Raw genomic sequence first — 8792 nt, forward strand, 5'->3', positions numbered from 1 at the left:
CTCCCTTAGAAAATAAAGCCTGTGTCAAGTTAAATTATATTCTTCCAAAATTGCTGAACTTCTAATCCCTAGTAACTCAGAATGTGACTCTATTTGGAGTAGAATGGTCATGGTGCAGTTAGTCAAGACTCAGTTAACTGGAACAGGTCTGACCCAGTATGACAGGCATGCTTATAGATATAGGTGGTTTGTATACAGGAAAGATGCCATGTAGGGATGAAGGCAATTAGAATGGCACTTCAGCAAGGCAACTGTGGTGGTTTGAATAAGAATGGGCCTCACAGGCTCATATATTTGAGTGTTTAATCAGCAAGGAGTGGTACTATTTGAAAGGATTAGAAGGATTATCAGGTGTGGGCAGGCTTGTTAGAGGAAGAGTGTCACTGGGGATGGACTTTAAGGTTTCACAAGCCTACACCAGGCCCACCCTCTCCCTCTCTTTCACACAAACACACTACAGATCAGGATGTAGCTCTCAACTGTTTCTCCAGCACCACACCTGCCATTCCTGCTGCCACACTCCCTGCCATGATGGTAATTGCCTAAGCTTCTGAGGCTGTAAGCAAGCCCCCAAATAAATGATTTCTTTCATAAGAATTGCCTTGGACATGGTGTCTCTTGACAGCAATAGAACAGTGACTGAGACAGCAGGGAGCATTGAAGATGGCCAGAAAGCCACCAGAAACTTGGGAAGAGTGTGAGACAGACTGGTCTCAGCCCTCAGAGGGGATCCTCACAAGGGAACCTTAACCTTCGATTTCCAAGATCTGCAGTGGTAGGACAACATAGTGTTTTTGTTTAAACTCAGTTTGTAGTACTTTGTTATGGAAGCTCTCTCCTGGTCGAGTCTCCAGGCAATATCTATAGCTGCAGCTGGGATGATAGCTAAACAACTGTATACAAACATTCACCTTAGCAAGCAGCTCCAGGGTGGTCAAGGAGGACTTCTGTAAATAGACAGAGAGCCCTATGGTTGTAGGAGACAGTGGGTGTGGGAAGTCCAGACCCTTCCACATAATGTGCTTCCCTTTTATCCACAGGAAGATGCTTCAAGGCCTCAGTGGAGACCTACAACTATAGGTCTTGTCACACGGTGTCAAACCTTTCATACAATGCAGTTTTCTGTATAGGCAAACCTAGGTGCAGATTCAGTTTATAAATTAGGAACGGTAAGATAACACCAAATACATTCTAGAGAAGAACATTTTTTTTTTTTTAACAACAATATTGCACATTCCTATCTAGTGTTTTTTTAGACAGCAGTGACTGCGGGTACCTGCAACAAAGGGAACGATCACATTTTGAAGGACACCAAAGTCTTTGTTTGGGAACCAGAGAAAGGGAGGCTCTGCAGAGCCCTGGAACAGCCCAGTGCCTCCTTCTGACTCCCTGAGTCACCATAGGCTTGCCCTTCTCTGTGAGAGACTTGGTGAGTTATCTTCCTCCTCTATCTCAGGGCCTGAACACTGAGATTTTTGGAAGCCTCTGAAATGTATTTGCATTTTGTATTTATTCATTGATTGGACCAGCCTGTCAATACATTCACAGACCATTACGATATATATATATATATATATATAGCTTATATAGTGAAGGTTCTTACATAGTGAAGAAGTGTCACTGGCTGGTGACACTACTGAGAGGTGATTGGATCAGCAGGCTTGTGACTTCATTAATCCATTATTGATTGTTGTTCACCATAACTTGGTGAATCCATTGTTAAACAGGTGATTAGTGGTGAGGCCTATCTGGAAAATGGTTACTAGAGGCAAGCCTTTGAAAGCCATCCCTTCCCCAGTATTACCCACTCCCCAGTCCGCTTGGAATAAAGTGAGCGGCTTGACTTTAATCATAGCCTTCCACCATGACGTTCCTGTCTTACCTCAGCATACATTCAGTGAAGCCGGCAGACCACGAACGTATGCCTCTGTAATTTGGGTGGAGGGTACAAACCTTTCTTTAAGATAGCTTTCTCAGATGTTTGTCACAGCAACAGAGCACTGACAAACACAGTGGAGCGCATTCTCTATAGTCCGCCTTGGGATTGATGTGGGCGCGTGGCGTTTGGAAGACAGCATCACCCATACACTGGTGGGATGCACAGCAGACTGTGAGATCGGTAGCATGCTCGATGTACCAAAGTCCCAAAGTCGGAGTGTCTGGGGTGTAGTAGTAAATTATTAAACCACACTGAGCTCCCGGCGGCGGTGGTGGTGCTTCTTGCTACCTGCCAGAGTTCTCTGGATTCGAGAATGAAAAGACATACACTCACAACCTTTATATTTTGATATGCCTTAACTAGCTCAGTGACTGAACTCCTGAACCTCCATGTGGCTAACACACTCCCCTTGGTTGCAAGGCAAGAATTCTAAACATACACTCAGGGGCGTATGAGACCAGGGTTCGCTCAAGTCCGTACAGGATATGCGCGAGACTGTGGGCAAATCTCGCTTGTGTGGAGGGAGGAACTAGATAGGATGTGGTAGTGTGTTACAGAGTTGAGTCCAGACTAGGTCCTGTAGCGCAGGGTCAGCTAAACCTGGGTGGCGAGGAGGAAGGCAAGAAGCTACCGGGCAATGGTAGCTTCCTCATAGCTCCTCCCCACTTGCCTCAGTGAGACAGGAGGCAGGAAGCACACCCTGGCTCAGTGTCTCAGTCCAGGAGAGAGGCGGCTTGGAATCTCATCTTTACCTGTCACTTGCTTTAGTCCCACAATCATAGAAGGTTTGCTGAGGGAATCCATCTATATTAATACTGCCAGTTTGCATTTCCATGAGTAGCTGTAGAGTTAAGAGGTGATGTAAGTTTACCCTGTATTCCTAGACATTATCTGTAAGATTACCATCACAGAGTTTATTTGTGTAGCCTTAAACTATATACAATATTTCGGCCTTTCAGGAATTTGGCTTGAGTTCTTAAAATTCCCCAGACCTCCAGAAGGGGGAATCTCAGACGACACTGACATTTGAGATGTGGGCTTGCCATCTAGTGGGCATCTTTGAATCTGTATTTGTTATAAATACATGTGTAACATACACATGTGTACACAGACCCATCTGCACATCCACCCCAGAGTTTCCATGATGTTATTTATCTTTCTTTCTCATCTTTCACGTTTGTAGTCCAAGCAGGGTTGCAGACGCAGCCTTATTGGCAAAGTGTCTCGTGTTTCCCTTTTCTGTGTGCTAAGGGTAGAGGAAGGTTTTATAGTGTGTGTGTGTTTGCACATACAGCGGACAGCATCCGAGCTCCACGGGGGCTCATTTGAACTTTCTGTACTTCTCCGTGTGTACCTTTCATGCTTCACTTGAGAATTACTGAGCCAGAACAGAACACCGAGAGACACGTCACCGCCACACAGGCACTGCGCCTGCCCCGCGGTAGATACTCAGTAAACATTCATTTCCTTCCTGTTCACCCACGCCCACTTCCATAAAAGCTGTAAATGTTCCAAATTCAAATATTCCAAACTCACATTGTGCATTTGGTATGAGAGGCACCGCTATCTGGGTAGCTTTACTACGGAGGCAGGGGCCCTTAGTTCTGAGAACGCAAAGACGAATAAAACCTAGTTTAGGATGTACAGAGCAGGAAACAAGGGTTTTGCCAGAGATCTCAAAACCAACAGGGTAAGTCTCAGGCGCTTGGAGTAGGTTTTTAAATTTCAAGTTAGACTTTCCCTTGGAAGGACTATCACACCATACTGGTTTCCCCCAACAAGGAGTAGGGAAAAGATTGAGGTGGCACACGCCTTTAATCCCAGCACTTGGGAGGCAGAGACAGGTGGATTTCTGAGTTCGAGGCCAGCCTGGTCTACAGAGTGAGTTCCAGGACAGCCAGGGCTACACAGAGAAACCCTGTCTCGGAAAAGAAAAAAAAAAAAGAATAAGAAAAAGATTGATCATCTCCCATATGGTGTGAGATATTGAGAGACAGTCGGAGAGGGGATTTTAAGCAGTTTTTTTTTCTGTTTAACGAAAGGAATCCTCCTTTGATGTTTTCGTGGTATGGAGATGAAGATTTAAACTGTCTTTCTGTTATTTTTGGATGTGGGTTGGTGTTACTTTGGAAAACGTCGTGTAGAGACAGGCTGTGAAGTGGCAGAGCTTCGCCTGGGAAAGGATAAATGTACAGACCATAAAACTTTAAAAAATAGACATATATTTTCCCCATGTGTCTTAAATCTAAAATTTAAGCAACAGGAAAATGATAAAACCAAACGAGTGGCATTTATTTTTTAAAAGCAATACATATGTTTGGCTAAAGAATTCGGAAAGTACAAAATACCATCGAATAGTAAAGGGGACATTTTTTTCTTGTTCAGAGTCCCTTTTCAGTTCCTTGGGTGATTAGCACTGTGATTGTAACGCCCATGCTGGCACTGCTGACATCAGTTTCCTGGTGGGACAAGCTGCCTCACTGTCTGTTAACCCCCACTGTGAATGACGGGAACTACCATCTCTGATAATGCCTTTCCATTTCCTCTTCTCCTTGTGTGTTTTTATTTTATTTTATGTTTTATTTTGAGATAGGGTCTCACAATGTCGCTCTGGTTGACCTGGAATTTGCTATGTAAACCAAACTGGCTTTGAACTCAGAGAGATCCACCTGGCTTTCAAGTGCTGGGATTAAAGGTGTGTGTGCCACCGTGTCTGGCAATTTTAAATTCCTGTTTAATCAATATTAGTGGGGGGTTTGTTAATGCTCTGCTGCTACATAGGATATCTACGTAGAAAGAAAAGAGGTTCGCTTCAGTTTATAGTTCTAGAGGGAGTAGGGGATCCAAGATCTAGAGTTTTGGGTTATTGATACTAGAATATTTCATCTCTGGCTGTAACTGTAGATGGTCCATTTCTCAGCACATATCTCACAGTATTTTTTTAAAAACTGTGTATGCACTGAGGGTCTGTTATTGGTTTATTAATATTTTAGAATTTTTTTACCCTTAAGAGCTGATTCATCTTTTACTGGTATAAAACAATCTACTTTATCCTAATGATAAGGATAATAAGGTAACAACCTTCACTTTGAGGTATTTTGTTTGTTTTTGCTTGATTTTGAAGACAACAAAAACTGGCCTTTCATTTTCTACCTTCCTTTCTTTGTGTGTGTCTGTGTATATGGGGTGCTCTCTCTCCCTCCCTTCTTCCTTCCCACCCTTCTCCCTCCTTCTCTCTCTCCCTTCACCTCCCCATCTAAAGATTGAATCCAGGGACTTGAGTATGCTAAGCATACACTCTACTGTTGATCTACAGTTCCTGTTTCATTCTAAAAGCTTATAATTACATTTTAATTCTTCGTATGTGATGGCAGTGAAAAGAGCATAGCACCTACGCAGAAGCCAGAGGACAACTTTCAGAAGTCAGTCCCTTTCTTCTTCCATGAGTTCCAGGGATGGAACCCAGATTTTCACGCTTGGTGGCAAGCACCTTTATTTGCTGAGCCATCTTGCTGGCCCTCCGTCTTTCTTTTGACTTCTGTTCTATTCTTCTATGGTTTATCTTTCCCCAGTGTTTAAAACATTTAACTTGTTGCAAAACCAACTTTATAGTTATGTTTAAAGTATGTTTTCAGGCACTCTATAGCAGACTCTTGCTTTAAATTTCTTTTCTACTTAAAAATTATGTGTGTGTGTGTGTGTGTGTGTGTGTGTGTGTGTGTGTGTGAGGTTTGTGCGTGTGAAGACATGGGGTCCACAGGAGAGGGTTCCAGACCCTCTGGAGCTTGAGTTATAAGAGGCGGTGAGCTACTTGAGGTTGTCTAGCCCTCTATCAAGAGCAGCATGTGCCCCTAACTACGGAGCCATTTCTCCAGCTTCAAATTTGTGCTTGTTATTGGATCCAAGAGTCTGTCTTCTAATTGGTGGGTTTTTTCTTTTTTCTTTTTTTTCTTTTCACATAAATGTAATTAGTTATATGTTGCTAAGCAGAATGTAACTAGTAATATAGTTTTAACCTTCTGTTTTTTTTCTATTACACACACACACACACACACACACACACACACACACACACACACACACACTGTAGCTGTTTCCATACACACCAAAAGAGGGCATTAGATCCCATTACAGATTGTTGATGGTTGTAAGCCACCATGTGGTTGCTGGGAATTGAACTCAAGACCTCTGGAAGGCCATCTCTCCAGCCTCTCTGCCCACCTTTAAAAATCATTTTTCTTTAACTTTTTAAAGAATAAACTAATTATTTCCCCCTCTATTTCCTTTCCTTCCTCCAACTCCTCCCATGCCCTGCTCCCTTGTTCCCGTCTAAATTCCTGCCATCCCTCTGGTTAATTGTTACAGTTACATAAATAAACATGACATGGTTTCAGCCTTAGCCACTTGTTACTGGATCACCAATTAAGGGGCTCCTCTCTGAAGGAAGATTACTTACTTCTCTCTCTCTCTCTCTCTCTCTCTCTCTCTCTCTCTCTCTCTCTCTCAGCTAATAGCACTTGTGTGGGTGGGATGTGGGACAGAAGTCTAACTGTCTACGGCATGTGCACATGTATGCCGAGAGGCCGGAGGAGAACATAGAACACTCCCTTCTGTCATTCTCTGCCTTATTCCTTTGAGGCAGGGTCTCTCTCTGAACCCGTGGCTCATGTTGTCAGCTAGGCTGGCTGTCAGCAAGCCACAGTGGTCCTCCTGACTCTGCTCCTCCATAGAACTATGTTTAGAGGTAAGTGAGCATCCAAACATGGCTGGTTACATGTGCACTGAGACCTGAACTTAGGTCCTTGTGATTGTGCCCCAAGCTCTCTTAGCCACGGAGCTAGCTCACCAGCCCCATAGAAAACTTCATGGTTTTGATTTATCTCCTTTATTGCCATATTATCTCCAATCATTTATTTTCGAGGCAGGCAAACACAAAATATAGCTCAGTCACCTGGAATTCCATACGGATTGGGTTATGCACTTTCTACGTCCTGCTTCTAATGTCATTGATAGCCCAGCTCCTTGATGTAAAGTACTATGCATATAGAGCCCTCTCTGAACATCGCACCTAATGACCCTGGATCCCCACCCACACGGAGCTACACATACACTCCCTCTCTGAACTGTGGGGTAAATCTCTTTTTTCCCAGAAACATTTTTTAAATCAATTTTTTTCACAATTCCACACAATATATTTTGACAATATTCATCCCCTATGAGGACCCCCTAGATCAATGGTTCTCAACCTGTGGGTCTCGACCCCTTGGAGGTCAAAGAACCCTTACACAGGATCACCTAAGACCATTGGAAAGTGCTGATAGTTACATTAACATCCATAACAGTAGCGAAATTACAGCTATGAAGCAGCAACGGAATGGTTAGGTGTCTGCAGAACACAAGGAACTGGTTTAAAGGGTTCCAGCACTGGGTAGGTGAGAACCCTCTGCTCTAGGGGCTGTCACATGGTCAACTGTGCATGGCTCCAGACTCTTAAGTAAAGCTGCCTTTCCTCCCTAGATGCTACCAGGTGTTGACAGTTTCCTGGCGAGTGGTGGGAGCTCATGAGCCCTTCTGCTTCCCTGCTATGTTGACTGGCTTGGTCCTATGTGGGCTTTGGGAGGATAACCACAGATGACATAAGTTCATGAGTGCAGACAGAGGTCCTGTCATGTCCAGAGGACATGTTCTGCTCTTGTCCCCTCCAACTTCTCACTCTTACAATCTTTCCCCTCCATCTTCAGTGACGGTCCCCGAGTCTTGGGAGTGGATTCATGATTTTGGGTCCCATCATTCTCTGCACTTCGAACACAAAAGACAGTTTTTATTCAAATACATTTCCAACGTATTTGGGTACAGGGGATGGAAATACAGATCTGGTCTGAACTGGTTTTGGGATCATTCACAATTAAACAAAATTGTGTCCTCGAGTGCACATATGCAGATACCTATACATATATCTATGCATACTTAGGCATGCATATGATTAAAATCAGATGACTCATGGGACAGAAAACTCATTACATAACCTAATCTATCAGTAAGAGGAAAGATTCATTCTCACTATACCCCTTAATAACTAAAGTTTTACTGAGCTCCATTAAAGGAAGCCAGCCCCCACATTAACAGGAGCTCTTCAGTCCTGGGCTCATGTGGCCGCTGGTCTCTTGCACTGTCCTCTGACCTTTTCTATCACTTCACATTAAATATAGTCTCCTTGCTACTTTTGCAAACCTGTGTGGGCTTTGATTTCAATTCTTTGAATAAAAGGCCAAGAACTTGGCAATCCCCGGGGTCCTGACGCAACTACTGGTAGCAATTTTGTCATTATAGTGGCTGTTCAAAAGCTTATATTATTATATATCATATCTTAAAGTATTACATATGTATAGTGTATGAATTTTGGTATATACTATATAGCATGAGAGTCTTACAATAGGGACTTAAAAAGATGGTTTTGCTGATAACAGCATTCAATGCTTTTGCAGGAGACTCAGCTTTGGTTTTCAGAACTCACAATCTGCAGCTCTCAACCACCTGTAATTCCATTTCCAGATCAGATGTCCTCTCCTGACCTTTGTGGGCACCAGGGATGCATGTGTACACATGCATGTATGCAGGCAAAACATCCATACAGGTAAAATAAAATTGAAAAAGAACCTTATAAGAATATCCTTGTATTTCTCTTCTCTGACCTGTTATTGTTATACAGCCTGCCTTACAGGTCCAGTTAGAGTCTTAAAACAAATCTCTTCTCTTCTCTTCTCTTCTCTTCTCTTCTCTTCTCTTCTCTTCTCTTCTCTTCTCTTCTCTTCTCTTCTCTTCTCTTCTCTTCTTTTCCCTTCTCTTCTCTCTC

Source organism: Mus pahari, chromosome 12, assembly GCF_900095145.1.
Source record: "Mus pahari chromosome 12, PAHARI_EIJ_v1.1, whole genome shotgun sequence".
NCBI lineage: Eukaryota > Metazoa > Chordata > Mammalia > Rodentia > Muridae > Mus > Mus pahari.